The following is a 15,381-nucleotide window of genomic DNA, read 5'->3' as shown; positions in this document are numbered from 1 at the left end:
CAAGAATCTTTTTCTTTTTTTTCTATCCATCGGGAGAAACGTTTATGGTGTTTTCCTCTCAAAACAGTACATAGTTGAAAAAGTCGAAATTTCAACCAATGAGGGACCAGAATGATTGTTGTGTTAGTGTGCAAATCATTTTTAATTCTCTAAGATTTGACATCAGTCCGGTTCCTTGACAGCAAAATGTCAGGTTTGTTATGGGCCCACAAAATCGTGGGCCCGTCATTTTGATGGTTGTCAAAATCAATGACAAAGAATAGGGATGTCACCCCCCTGAGTGAAAATGGACGCAAAATGTGGAGTTTGTGAAATTAATTTCTGTAAAATTCTTAGGTAAGTTTTTAAAGAAATTTAATTTCAATTGTTAATTTAATAGAAGTGATGTCATAAATTAAAAATTTGATAGGAGAATTCAATTTTATTTAAAAGTATATCGTTGTTAGTTCATCAACTCGAACATAACCAAAAAATCGGAAAGATATCGGACGAAAAAACTTGAAAAGAATCCACCCACGCTGTCCAGTCGTGGGGGTCTACTGGATTTCGTCATCCCATGTGTGTACGTCCGTCGTTGTTGTCTGGAATCTATCCTGATAACATCCATTCGATGGTTCCGGACTCCCCGTCCTAGCTATGTAGCTTCTGCCGGATCGACAAGAGCGAATTTCCATCGTCCATAGAATCGAGATGTGGGTTGGTGGGTGGAAGCCGGCGACCGATAGGATCTCTCTATTTCTCTGTATATCAACCGATAGCCGATGTTATATGGGAATCGTGTTGTTTTTTCTCATTCCCCCTGGCATGTGGGGATAGAGAAGATGGAAAGCTTTTACGTTATCGCTGGAACCGTACCATTCCACTATGGGCGCTTATCGGACTGGGTCGATCAACAATTTATGGAACGTGTGTGGGTGTGTTGCCAATAGGGGGCTTCATTTTGGCGAGCAATCCAGTAAGCGAAACTCCGAATAGAGCTAAAGATTCAACGTGAAAAATATTTTATATAAGAATCTAAGATAACACCTCTGAATAACCCGCAACACCCCCAGAGAGGGACCACCGTGAATGAAAAACCGGAAGAATACTCACATTAAGCGCTGTTGTGCTAGTGTGCTTATCTTTTCGAAATCCGGCTCCCAACTTCCTCTAGCCACCTCTTTCGGGTAACGTTGTCGAGGATGGTCGATTGATGAAAACTGATAACGATATTATTATATTTTACAGCGGTTCAGCGAACGATAAAAAACACATTAACTACTCGAGCGAGGGAGAAACATATTAACCATTCTATGTTACCATGTAAAGGTGAAAGTTAGACAGTTTTGTTTTGTCGTGCATTTGTTAAAACTTCTTCATTAATTAAAAGTCTTCATTAATTTTGAAATTATGAACTTTTTGTCATCCTCTCCTGAGACCTTCGATTATTTTATTATTAGGAATAAGCCTGACAGCGATTCGCGAAAAAAAAAAACATCCCAAGAGAGCGATCCCCATATATCGGTTGTGTTGACGGTTTTTCCACGGAATCGTTGTTATCTGGGGAGCGCGATCGACGACAACGAGACATCTTCCCCAACCCAATAATGTGTGCAGCAGCAATCTCAGCTCAGCACGACGACGACGAATCGCCTCTTTTATCGTTTAACAGGTAACGTATCCGTCCTCAGCGGGCAGAACAAATTTTTCTCAATGGCATTCAAGTTCAACAACGGAGTCCAGAAATCATCTCCCACTATGAACTACATATTTTATTGCAACTTTCGGTGCAAGTTCATTGTCTGTTCCCGTCAGTAGTAGAAATATTTCTCTATTCCAGAATGCCTTGTGGTCGTTCTACGCTTCCTACCCAGACCAATTGCTTGCCTGCCTTCGATTTGGATTGAAATGAGAGTTACAAACAGTGTTGCCAGTGCTATACGGTATTATATTTTAAAATTAAATTTTAATTTTTTTTTTTGGTTTTTCGATGGAATTTATGGTGTTTTATGAAAGTTTTCCACAATCCTGCCTAAACGCAAAAACAACATTTCGTTCATAAATATCCAGTTTAAAATATGTTTTTTTTTACTTATCCTTATATATTTTGGTAAAAATTTCAAACATTTGGTATGATACTTACATTCTAAATCAATATCTTTATTTCAATTGAAAATCGGATAGGTATAGGATGAATCATATGCTAGGATAAAAATCCTGGAAAAAAGAAAAACAATAATTGGAAATTGGATAACACTACATAAATTGTACGTTTTACAAATTCACAGGAATGAAAATTGTTATGCATTATGAGCTGGATGTTTTTAAAGTTATAAAAAATAATATCTATGAACTCAGATTTCGATTGTTCTTGGATTAATTTTTCTTTAAAATGCGAAATCATAAACCATTAGATAGAAAAAAAATATTGAAAGGTATCAGTACAAAAAATTATAACATAACGAAAACTTCACTTGAAATTGAACCTACAAATAATTCAGAGCTACCTACCTTGAACAATTTAAAGAAGGGAAATGATACACTTTTTTCAGCCGATAACCCACTGAGGATGCTAGCAGGTAGCTAGTGAAATCTAGTATTAGGGTTTTTCAATTACTGTGGCTGAATTCAAAGGAATCATCGACTATTTTGAAATCATCTAGCAACGAAAAATGAAAAAAAAATTCGGATGGAAATCGGCACAGACCCACGCGACGAAAAGGGACCAGCGATTGGAAACTCGGAACTGCCGATCTCTAAATTTCATGGGCATTACCCACGTGCCCTCCAACAAATTGAAGAGCCGCAATTTCGATATCGTAGCGCTGCAGGAGCTATGCTGACAGAGCTTCACGGTCTACCAGAGCTGCGGCAACACACAAGAACTATGAACGACTTTTATTGTGAGGGTAGAAATGCAAAAGCGCGTGATCAGCTAGTGAGTAGCCACGATCGACGGCGAATCACTGGTGACCGCAGACAGTGACACCAGCCGTGAGATCCAGCGGCGAATGATCAGCGGAAGTCGTGCCTACTATGGACTGCATAAGAAACTGCGGTCGAGAAGACTTAGCCCTCGCACGAAGTGTATCGTACATACATGACCCTCATTAGACCAATTGTCCTCAGGACCCAAGAAGGGACAGTGGAGTTAAGGCCACTCTTCACAAGTGCTAGATCGGCCCTCCGCAGGGCCATCAACGCGCTGTTCCCACAGCACGATGTTACCCGCTGGCCGGGTAAGGTCCTGGAGAGGGTGATTGAGAACCGACTTCAGAGGTACACTGAAAGTGAGGGCGGACTCTAGGAGAAACCGTTTGGTTTCCGTAAAGGACGCAGCATCGTAGATGCCATTCGCTCAGTCATTGAGGTAGCGGACAGAGCTAGGCTAACAAAAAGGAGAGGGCTCCGCTTTGGACAGCGATTGCTTCGTCGCTCATCCAAATGAGGATCCCGGCATATCTGTATAGGCTTGTGGAAAGTTACTTCCACAACCGCCAACTGCAGTATATGACCGGCGAGGGTTTGCAAACACAAGAGGTTTCGGCGGGTGTTCCACAGGGGTCAATACTCGACCCGGTTCTGTGGAACATCACTTACGACGAACTCCTACGAATGAGTCTCCCATCGGGAGCTGAACTCGTAGGATTTGCGGATGATGTAGTCCTCTTGGCGAGAGGCTCCTCAACAGCGGAGGTACAGCTACTTACCACAGTAGCTATCCAGGCAGTGAAAAGCTGGATGCACTCCAAGTGCCTGCGTCTAGCCCACTACAAAACCGAGATAGTGCTGATCACCAACCTGAGCTCACCTCAAACAGGTACCATTGTAGACATTGTGTCCAAACGTGCAATAAATTACCTAGGGGTGATGATAGACGACAGACTCAGCTTTACGAGTCGTGTCGACTACGTGTGTAAGAGAGCGGCAATGGACACGGCCGCACTCACACGGATGATGTCGAACTCCTCGGCAATCTGCAGTAGTAAAAGGATACTGGCAAGCGTGACCACGTCAATCTTACGGTAAGGAGCAGTGGCTTGGAGGCAGGCCCTGGGTAGACAAAGTAACCTGCAGAGACTAAGCAGCATTCAGCGGCTGATGAACCTGCGGGTTATCAGCGGATACCGGACCATGTCGTCCGAAGCCGCCTGTGTAGTGGCGGGCGTCATGCCCATCTCGGTTTTGCTAGAGGAGGATGTCGATTGCTACGACATCAAAGACACGCCCAACGTACGAGATCTCGCCAATGAGAACTCGATGTCCAACTGGCAGCAGCTGTGGGACAGCTCAGCGAGAGGAAGGTGAACCCATCGTCTGATCCCGCACATCGGGAGCTTCATCGGAAGAAGACACGCTGAAGTGGACTTCCATATGACGCAATCCCTGACTGGTGATGGATGCTTCATGGAGTACCACTACCGATTTGGCTTCGCCATATTACCCAGATTGTGGGGCGTAGAAGAAACACCCGAACATGTTGCCTGTCCGAGGTTTGCAGCGGTACGCACCAACATACTTGCCGCCTGCGGGCCCGACACGACAGCTCACAACGTAGTGCAGGGGATGTGTGCGGATTCCAACACTTGGCATGCGGTCAGCGATGGGTTCACTCGGATCATGACAGCCCTGTAGAGGAGCTGGAGTCAACGGCAGTCCGCGAAAGGTGTAGGAAGACTCCATCGACGGGGAGCATCTGAGTATTGTGCGTCCGATCCCTTGATCGAAGCTACAAAGATAAGGCATCATCTTCTGCGTGGCGGAGGTCATGGGTGCGCCGCTAACGCATGTGAATATCCCAACTTCGGGAATAAGGCTACCTTCCTCTTAGCGGACTTCTCAGGAAGAGGGTTAACCACTATCGGGGGATACCCATGGGTAGATGCCGGTCTCGATGCCGGGCGAGCCTCTCGAGTCGGTGTAGGATGTCGTCACTGTCGGGAAACATCCGAGTCGTAGTGTTCAAAGTCCCGAATGTGTGCCGTCCAGGATAAGCTGCTTTCGATCTGGCAAACGACGGGCAGAAAAAGCCGCGGACAGAAAATCCTAGGGTTGAAGAGGACCAGTCAAAAGTCTGAGTAGACTGACCTAACCGACGGGAGACTGTCGAGAAGTGTGCGTCCGACCCCACGGTTTGAAGCTATAAAGATAAGGCAACATCTTCTGCGTAGCGGATGTCGTGGGTGCGTAGAACCTTCGGGGAGGATCCGAGTAGGGTGGTTCCCAACGACCGAAGCTGCGGGGATATGACTTGACCTTCCTCGCAGTGGAAATCGTTGGAGAAGGGTAATTCGACGATCGAGGAATGCCCACCGGTAGAGTGGCTCTCGACGCCGGGTGAGCCATTCGAGTCGAAGTAAGATGACGCTTCAGGTCGTTAGAAGAGAGGTCAGGCCTCGAATCTTCAGGAGGGTAGGTTTGTGTGGTCAAGCCCGAGTCTTTATGATAAGGGTTCGGGATCAGGCATATAATCAACAAGAGGAGGGGTACAAGTGGTCACCTCGAGTCATTACGAGGAGAGGTCAGATCTCGAGTCACTAGGGAAGAGATCGGGCCTTGAGTCAAGTGGAGTAGAGGTCAACCTCGAGTCGATGCGAGGAGGGGTCGAATCTCGAGTTTTTTGAGGAGAGGTCAGGCCTCGAGTCACGAAGAGGAGAGGTTTGTGTGGGAATCTCGAGTCATTGTGAGGAGATGTCGGTTCTCAAGTCGCTAGAGGAGAGTTCGGACGTCGAGTCGTGAGGATGAGAGGTTTTGGTATTGCCTTGGAACGCACTAGCGCAAATAGAATTCCCACTATTGAAGAATAGTGTGTTAAACAGTTCGAAGTGGGAACCAGGTTTGCAGCCCCCGGTGGAGTTTACACGGAGTATATCATGATTCTTCCCATTGTACCCATGGACCCAGAGTAGCAAACTGGGAGAACGCGGTGGCTTTCCGTGCCTTGGAATACAATCCGTAAACCGGGATTTACCACCTGTGATTACCAACTAAAAAAAAAGCCGATTGTCCTCTACGGGCACGAGATGTGGATGTTGCTCGTGGAGAACCTGCGTACACTCTGAGTATTTGAACGACAAATGTTGTGAACCATCTTTGTGCAAGAAACCCGAGTGTGAAGGCGAAAGATGTAGTTTATTTTTCCTGCCATTCATACTGAACGTAAATGGCGTTAGGAAAAGCCTTTCTTATTGTCGTGTAAAATCCTTTGCGGCTGATTAAATCTTAAATTGAAATAGGGATGATTCAGAGCTTATTATACAAAAAGATATAAATGACTGAATCAAAGCAATCGGAAAATTTCCTTTAATTCAACCACGGTAAAAGAAAAGTTCAGATACCTAAAACGCTTACTGAATAAGACAGTAAGTTGCTATCGAAATACCGGTACCTGAACTTTTCTTTTAACGTGGTTGAATTAAAGGAAACCTTTCGATTGCTTTGATTCAGTAGAATTATTCAACCAAGTAGGCTCACAACACAAATCAGAGTAACTAATGACATAAATATGAAAAACGGAACAAAACCAGCTGATTATTTACATTTCAAAAATAAAAATGTATCGATATCCAACATAATAAAAAAACGATTTGAATGCTTTGTTTAAAAAATGTTTCTTTAAAAAAAAAACTTTTTTGAAACAGACAGTAACTCAACCTCGTTGTCAACAAACCCGGTGGTTGAGATTTAATTTCCTTGAAAACATTTCAGTTGAGCCTTGGATCTTAGTCTTAGTTAGGCCGGTCCTGGTATCCCGGGTATCCGTCGATGATATCTGGCATCTCTGATTCCCCACAATGGTTTCATTCTTGCCTTCAGCAGGCCTGTCCCGACTGAGTTGGCCTGGTGGCCGAGTGATGCATGTGCTCTTGTTGTTGTTATTTTACCAATACCAGCGTGAATCTCCCCGACGGAGACCGGCTGGGCTTATCAATGGCAAACATCAGTGCCTCTACACTACATACGCCTGTGTGTACATATACCCTGACTCTGACTGAACAGAACAAGCCAGTCAGCCAGCCAGCCTTTCAATGGTTCGTCGTTTTGCCTCCTCTCTGCTGTATCTACACTCTGAATTTGCTGTGTGCTGTGCCTCACTCACTCAGGCACTGTGCTGTTGTACCCGGGTATAAAAATTTTATCAATAAATAAAATCTTATCAACACTTGGAGATCATTTTCAGCCTTCTCGTCGTCGGCTTACCTCCTGTTCTCCTTCCGCTTCTTTTCCACCATCACCAGATCTCCCCGATAGATACCGTCCTTCGGTTTTTGTGTATTTCAGCTTCTCGTCGTTCCACTTGCTTTCCGGCGATCTCTCCTTCTCGGTTTTGTTTTACGGTCGCCATTCGCTCTCAGTCGCTCATCGCATTGTCGAATCCTCTCATCAACATATCCCTCATTATTGTGGGAGATCCGATCCGATGACGACAATGTTGATTAGCTTGCTCCCGCGCTCTCATTATACTCTCTCAGCAAACGTTAAAACACGCGACTGACCGACGACCGCAGCCAAACTCTAAAGATCCCTGCCGATAAAAGGCAAATCCATCCATCCAAGCCAATCCAATCCATCCACAATCTGTAATAAAATAATACAACAAGCAATCATGAGTAAGCCTATGGCTAATATAACGACTCTTGGTGCTGCTAGACACAGCTAGTACACCCAGAACCCAACTGTCACTTTTGAAACAATTTTCTGTGGTGAGAATTTGGTTCGATCCCAATCGATCGACCGAATCTCTTTTGTTGGACCGATTTCCACCCGATAAATCCCACCACATAACCTACACATCTCCCCCTATTGTTTGGGGTGTCATTAAAGTTGATTAAGCTATGATATATTGTTGTGTTGTGTTGTAGTTTACATATAAGCTGCTGGACAACCCCCCTTCTAGCAATGAGTTACCGACCCCACACCGCCCCGGTCTAATGTGATTTCTTATCGGACCTTTCGGATCAAAACCATCGCACACTGCCGTTTCGTCGTTTGCTGATTGTTGAGTGGAGATTCGGTTTTAACCGTCGCGTCGTCGTCGTCGTCCGCGTCGTTCCCCCCTTTTTTTTCATTTTCCCGGTTGCAAGCCCCAAAGTTGTTGTGAGCGCTTCGCATCTGTCGGCGAGTAATCAGCCTCCTTACTCAAAGCTGTTATTTAGCGAGCAATTTAGCTGGTTATTTATGTAAATGTCTTCGTTTCGTAGGGTTGGTTTTGAATATGGTCTCAGAACAATTCTCCAGAATTTTTACTATTTTTTATACATTGTATGTTAAAAAATCAGAAATCTGGAGTATCGAAAAAAGTTTAAGCAACCAATATGGCTGAAGCGAGTTTGTTGTACTGCAATCTAAGAATCATAATACAAATATTAAGTGGTTAATCAATCACATGCACTGTTTAGTATTAACATCTCTCATCGGTATATTTGAGTAATTACAAGATTTTTTTTTCAGGAACAAGATTAAATACGGCATAAAATCATTATGAAGAATATACTTTTAAGAAACAGTACATTATTGAAAAAGCAGAGTGATTTTCAAACTAGGCAGAAGCAACGGAAATGGCCTAATTGATCAGATAAAGAAACTTAAGTAACAAACTTCTGAATCCGAGCATAAGCTTTACTGCCGTTGGACGCATAATTGTCACATGTGACATTTCGACGTTTTTGACTTTTTGATGCCAATCATCATAATTTGATACGTATTATTGAAATTCTTTGTCGAAACATAAAGTTTGTTCTAGAAATTTCAAGAAAAATTCAAAGTCAATTTGTCACACTGGGACAAATGGACGCATAACTGTCACACTGAAATGATTGGACGCATATTTGTCACACTCAATAAATGAACGTATTATAACTTCGGAACGTCTAAATAGATTTTCACCAAACTTGGCATACGTGTCCTCGATAATCTGGAGGGGATCACAGAGGTATAAAGAGGGGGAAAAGTCACTGTTTTCGCGACATCCCAGCATGTGCAAGAAAAACTCTGCAAACTGCTTCGGGTTCGTTGCTGGCGCTTGGAAGAATGCATGCAAACGTAACCCGCTTCACAACATTAGTCAAATTATTACTCTTCCGGTGCCGTGGAACTGTAATTCACAATTGTCCAGGATGGCCATATGTGATTGTCGGTGGTTTCAGCAGACCATTTCTTTTTTGGTTTTGTTTTGAGTTTTTGATTTTGGCGCACCTCACAAAATACCGGAGGTCTGTTTTTTAATGTTTACGAACTATTCCGCCAGAGTTACTTCATCCGGAACTTGTCCCAGGACCGTATTTATTTCAAACGGATTGATTGCCCTTTTCTGGTATCACTTCTCTCGCGGTTGCGACATTTTCAGCGCGCAGCTGACAGTTAGTTGAAGAAATGTTGTTTCCTGTAAAGTGAGTGAGCTGCCGCAAATTGCTCCACGGGCCGTTTTATTGGTCGAATCCGTTAAACACTTCATGTTTGTCACCAAATAATGTACGCTTTCAAATAATTCGATTCAGACCTGATTTTTTCAATTTAAGCTTCCATTCACGAATAAAACACAAGAGCCACACACGAAATCCCAAACCAAACAACTACTGAGAAAATGCTCGTAGTGTGACAAATATGCGTCCATTTTTCGACTATTCATAGAATTTCGCGGCATAAATGTCACACAAGGATTTTCATTGAAAAAACAGTTCATTTTCGAAAAATTTGATCGAGGCTCATATGATGGGAGTATACTTTAGAGATCTACGGCATTGAAGTAAAAAAAATTGCGAAACTGTGCGATAACAGCAAAGTGTTTTTGTGAAACTTTGATCGCGTTTTTCTCGCTTTGCCTTTTTGTAACATGTGACAATTATGCTTCCAACGGCAGTTTAGGCCTGTTAAAAATCCATAGTGATGGCCGTTCAAATAAAACAAAGTGACAAATTCCTGAACCCGAGTATCCCGAGTTTCTGGCCAGTTGAGAAACTAAAATGACAAAACTCTGAATGAATCCGGGTTTAAGGTGAAGGCCATTAAAAAATAGTGAAATAATCCTGAGCCCGAGTATGAGGTCGTACCAAAACTTGAAAACCATAATGACAAAATCCCGAACCCGATTAACATGGCCAGCTGAAGAAACTAAATAAGCAACATCCTACAAGCCCATGGCCAGTTGAAGAAACCATAATGACAAACCTGAGTATGGCCAGATGGAGAACCCAAAACTACAAAATCCTGAGCTCACTTATTGGCTCATGGCCAGTTGAAAATCAATAGTTAAACATTCTTGAACCCGTGTTGAAGCGCATGGCCAGTTAAAGAAACCAAAATGACGACATCCTGAACTTAGGTTAAAGCTCATGGCCAGTCAAAGAATCCACAGTGACAAAATCCTGAATACGATTATAAGCTCATGACAAGACAAGTGGAAGAGCCTAAAATGATTAAGTCCTGAAATCGAGTATAAGCTCAAGATCCAATTTTATCTGACTAGTTTGTGAAAGGAGATAAGCGTGTAATTTGAAAAAAAAAAAGGTCATTCATTTAACGAATTTTCCGAGAAAGGTTGTGCGTCGGAAGAATTGTGAGTGAAATAAGATAATAACTCGGGAGCTCGATTCCCAGCACGACAATGGCGTAGAGAGTAGGTTTATGAAAAATAAAGGTGAAAATTGTGAAATGAATCAAAATATCGGTTATAGTGCTAACTAAAGGTATTTGTGAAGTGTTTCCATTTTGAAATATCCAGTGGAGGTAGTGTCGTTACTTGTAGTGTTTCTGGGTTCGAGATGAAAAAAGTGGTTAACTTTCGATTTCTGACGATAGACTCAGAAGCCTATTTTTCGACTAAATACTCGGAAAACTGTATTGTCGATGGAAGACTCAACTACTCAACCGATTCTCCGATGAAAGATTTCTTTTTCGACGGAAGACTTCAAAAATGGAAATCACTAGCATGGTTCGATGAAAGGCTCGAATTCAAATATATTTTGCAAGTGTAATCCGATGAAAGACTCGAATCCAAATAGATTGCGCATGGACAATTCGATGAAAGATTCACTAGTAAGATACGATGAAAGACTCGAAAAATAATAATAAAGTATTTGAATCAAAAATTTTATATGGAGCTCAATAAGGATTGATTGCAAAATGCAATTTGAATGATCATCGAGATGAGAAGATCTAAAAATAACGATGTGAAAAAAAAACATAATAAAAGAGGAAAAAGAAAGAGAGAATTGAGGGTTGTAAAACATTGAAAAAAAACAAAAGACAACAGATTAACAGAAACGGGAGAAGAAGCAGTAGACAGAGCAGTAGCAGAGTAGACGAAATAAAAGAAAAGAAAAGTAAAAAAGAAGATGAAAAAAGATATGCGAAAACCAAATATTGTGAAACGATAAGAGATTAATTCAGAATAAGGATTAGAGAGAAAAAATTAAAAAATACATAAGAAACGCGTTAAAAATCATAGAAAAACAGAGACTTAAAGGATAACTCAAAGAGAAAAGAGCAGCAAAAAAAAAACAAGAGAGTATTTGAATCGAGTTAAGAGCGAACAGAAAAAAAGAATATAGAAACAAATGATCTATGAAAAATTAGTAGAAAAGGAAAAAAGAAAAAAGACATGTGAGTTAGAAAAACGGCAAGAAAGTGAACAGACAAGTGAAAACTAGAAGTGAAGAAGAATGAAAGTGCAACTGAATGGAAATATGGCCGGAAGAAATAGGCAAAGAAAGAGAAAAAAGAAGAAGAAATAAGAAAAAAAATAAAGAAAAAAGAGAAAATATTAATTGGAAAATAACTGAAGCGGAAAAAAATTTACGAAGAAAACAAAGACAAGAGAGTTTGTAAATCGGAATAACGAAGTGAAAAAAAAAGAACAAACACTAAAAAATAAAGCAAAGTCATAGGTGAAAATAATAAGGAAGAGATAAAAGATCAGCAAAAAAAGAAGAGAGTAAGTGAAACGGGTACAGAGTAAATTGAGAAAAAGAATAGAGAAGTAGATAAATAATAATAAGATTTCAGATTCCGATTTCAGATCCAGATTTCAGATTTCAGATTTCAGATTCAGATTTCAGATTTAAGAATCATATTTCAGATTCAGATATCAGATTCGGATTTAAGATTGAGATTTCAGATTCAAATTTCAGATTTTAGATTCAGATTAAAATTTCAGATTCTGATTTCAGATTCAGATTTCAGATTCAAGATTCAGATTTCAAATTCAGATTTCAGATTCAGATTTCAGATTTAGATTTAAGATAGAGATTTCAGATTCAGATTTCAGTTAAAAATTTGAGATTCAGATTTCAGATTTAGATTTCAGATTCAGATTTCAGATTTAGATTTCTTATTCAGACTTCAGTAAAAAATTTGAGATCCAGATTCAGATTTCAGATTCAGATTTCGATTTCGGATTCAGATTTCAGATTCAGATTTCAGATTAAGATTTCGGATTCAGATTTCAGATTCAGATTTCCGATTCAGATTTCAGATTCACATTTCAGAATTCTGAATTCAGATTTCAGATTCAGATTTCGGATTCAGATCTCAGATTTCAGATTCAGATCTCAAATTTAAGATTCAGATTCAGGTTCAGATTTCAGATTTCAGATTCAGATTTCAGATTCAGATTTCAGATTCAGATTTCAGATTCAGATTTCAGATTCAGATTTCAGATTTAGATTCAGATTTCACTCAGATTTCAGATTTAGATTTCAGATTCAGATTTCAGTAAAAAATTTGAGATTCAGATTCAGATTTCGGATTCAGATTTCAGATTTAGATTTCGGATTCAGATTTCAGATTCAGATTTCCGATTCAGATTTCAGATTCACATTTCAAAATTCTAAATTCAGATTTCAGATTCAGATTTCGGATTCAGATCTCAGATTTCAGATTCAGATTCAGATCTCAAATTTCAGATTCAGATTCAGATTCAGATTCAGATTTCAGATTCAGATTTCAGATTCAGATTTCAGATTCAGATTTCAGATTTCAGATTTCAGATTTCAGATTTCAGATTCAGATTTCAGATTCAGATTTCAGATTCAGATTTCAGATTCAGATTTCAGATTCAGATTTCAGATTCAGATTTCAGATTCAGATTTCAGATTCAGATTTCAGATTTCAGATTCAGATTTCAGATTCAGATTTCAGATTCAGATTTCAGATTCAGATTTCAGATTCAGATTTCAGATTCAGATTTCAGATTCAGATATCAGATTCAGATTTCAGATTCAGATTTCAGATTCAGATTTCAGATTCAGATTTCAGATTCAGATTTCAGATTCAGATTTCAGATTCAGATTTCAGATTCAGATTTCAGATTCAGATTTCAGATTCAGATTTCAGATTTCAGATTCAGATTTCAGATTCAGATGTCAGATTCGGATTTCAGATTCAGATTTCAGATTCAGATTTTAGAATTCAGATGTAGATTTCAGATTTAGACCCAATGAAGGGTTTTCACATATATTTCTCTTATAAGAAAGTGATAAGCAAAACCTTGCTCTCCCACTTTTATGCTCTCATCAAATCGACTTTTCTCGTATGCTACCCAATTTTAAGCATTTTTCTATGCTCAAATCGACAATCAACATTCGTAACGTGTCGTTAGTAGACTTCGGGGCGATTTTTGGGCCGCAAATCAAAACACAATCGCACGCGAGATTGGGATCAACCTCTCTCGGAACCCGCGCTATCTTTATGAACTTCTCTTGCGATCTTAGCACCGAGTTGCTGCTGCTCAGATTCAGCCTGAAAATTTCGCGCACCACACACAGCTCGAAGGTTCAGATATACGCGATAACTCAATGATCGTTGGTGATTTGTAAACCGAGACGTGACGGGAAATCTGTGTGAGAATCTTTGATACCCAAGTAACTACATCCAGTTGAGAGAACTGGGATTGGCGTATAGTTAACGAAAAGCCTAATAGAAATCTGATTAGCAGCTGATTCGACCCTCGCGTTTTTGCACCCTCTTTTAGTCCGCACTTTAGGCTGCAAAAGTCACGTTCCTGTCGCACAGTTCTCATGATTTGCCTTCAACAGTGGGAATTTGGTAGTAGTTTAAAAAAAAACTGTGTCATCGAAAAGGGATTTCACACTTTCCCGGTGCGTCACCCTCCTCGGTCGGAGTCTGACGAACGCGAAATCACATGTGTGTAGCTCATCCATCCGCAGTAACAGCGATTAACTTTTGACCGGTGTCTCCCTTCTCTTTTCCGTCGCAACTATTCTAAGTTCAACTCTAAAGAGGGTGTCGCGAATATCCCGGAAAGTCACGTGCCATGGACCACCAAGGCGACAGGCAATTTCTAAATTTTCAGACCGGGTCTCCCATAGTCAGTCAGTTCTCCAGAGCTAAAGATTAGAATGTCCCCGACGTACTCAGTCTCTTGAATCAAAGCAGATTAAGGCAAAACTGCGTCCCTCTGCCACAGCCCGGAGCGAAGGAAACTGAACAAACCGAATAGTTGCTCTTGCCTTTGCTGCAAGCAAGCTTTTTAAAGTGTTCTGAAATGGTTATCTCGCGCGATCCATTCGCGATAAGCTCTGTGGCACGGAATTCAGCTTTTACCTCTTCTGCTCGCACACACACTCTAGGTTTCGCTTGCCTAGAGTTGAGGGTGGCGCGCGGTCCTTCTAGGTACCTACTTGAATCATCATCAACTGTAAGCAAGCAACAGAACTGGCGACATCGTAGTCGTAGTCATTAGTGTCTCTCCTTTGACTCGGTCTTCTGCTGTGATTTGCGTTCCCAAAAGAAGCATCAGCAGCAGCAGTTGCGTCGAGGATTGTTCTGCTAGTTAGGTTGTTTGTTGCTGGTTTCTCTTGTTGCCTTCTTCGAACCTTCTGTTCTGCCTGTTTGGTGTGTTGTCTGGATTTGTTCTCTTCTGCTTCGATTTCTTGACTCTCTCTAGGCGAGAGAAATCGCAAGAGACTGAGAATGGTGGCTACGCGAGAGCGATTCCGGCAGCATGGCGTTTGTGTTCCGTGTGGTTGTTGGTTGGTTCGAAGTTTCGAAGCAAAAGCAGGGCTTGTAAAAAAGTGAAAACCCTCGCGTAGGTTTAGTTTTTAGTCGCTCTCGGTGTGTGCAGCACACATAAACAAGGTATTCCCCGGCGCGGTGTGCGCGCTTTCGGTTTGAAAAAGTGATGTACTATGTTGTGTATCCATGAACGTGATTCATTGGTAAAGTTTGAAACGAACGCGCTTGTTATTGTTTATCGGGTGCTGTGTTGATTAGTGGGTCGATCTAGTGGACCTAGAACGAAAGCGCTCAATAAACCTAACGAGAATTGGCTAAAGTAGGCCGTGCCGATAGTGACCATCATCATCAACCTCCCCCTGGTGTGGGTTGTGTACGGTTTGGCTGAGCGTGCGATAAGCGCGTTGATTGACGGGCCGCAATCGATCT

At 41.4% G+C, this 15,381-nt stretch overlaps 1 protein-coding gene across 2 annotated transcripts in view; it reads left to right on the top strand.

The window, feature by feature from the left end:
• LOC129749898 (zinc finger protein ush) overlaps positions 1-15,381 on the top strand; it is a 434,632-nt gene that overhangs the window by 169,604 nt on the left and 249,647 nt on the right. The gene's annotated exons all lie outside the window — the stretch shown is intronic.

Source organism: Uranotaenia lowii, chromosome 2 (genome assembly GCF_029784155.1).
Source record: "Uranotaenia lowii strain MFRU-FL chromosome 2, ASM2978415v1, whole genome shotgun sequence".
NCBI lineage: Eukaryota > Metazoa > Arthropoda > Insecta > Diptera > Culicidae > Uranotaenia > Uranotaenia lowii.
The sequence above is the reverse complement of the archived record's forward strand: the minus strand, read 5'-3'. Positions and strand labels throughout refer to the sequence as shown.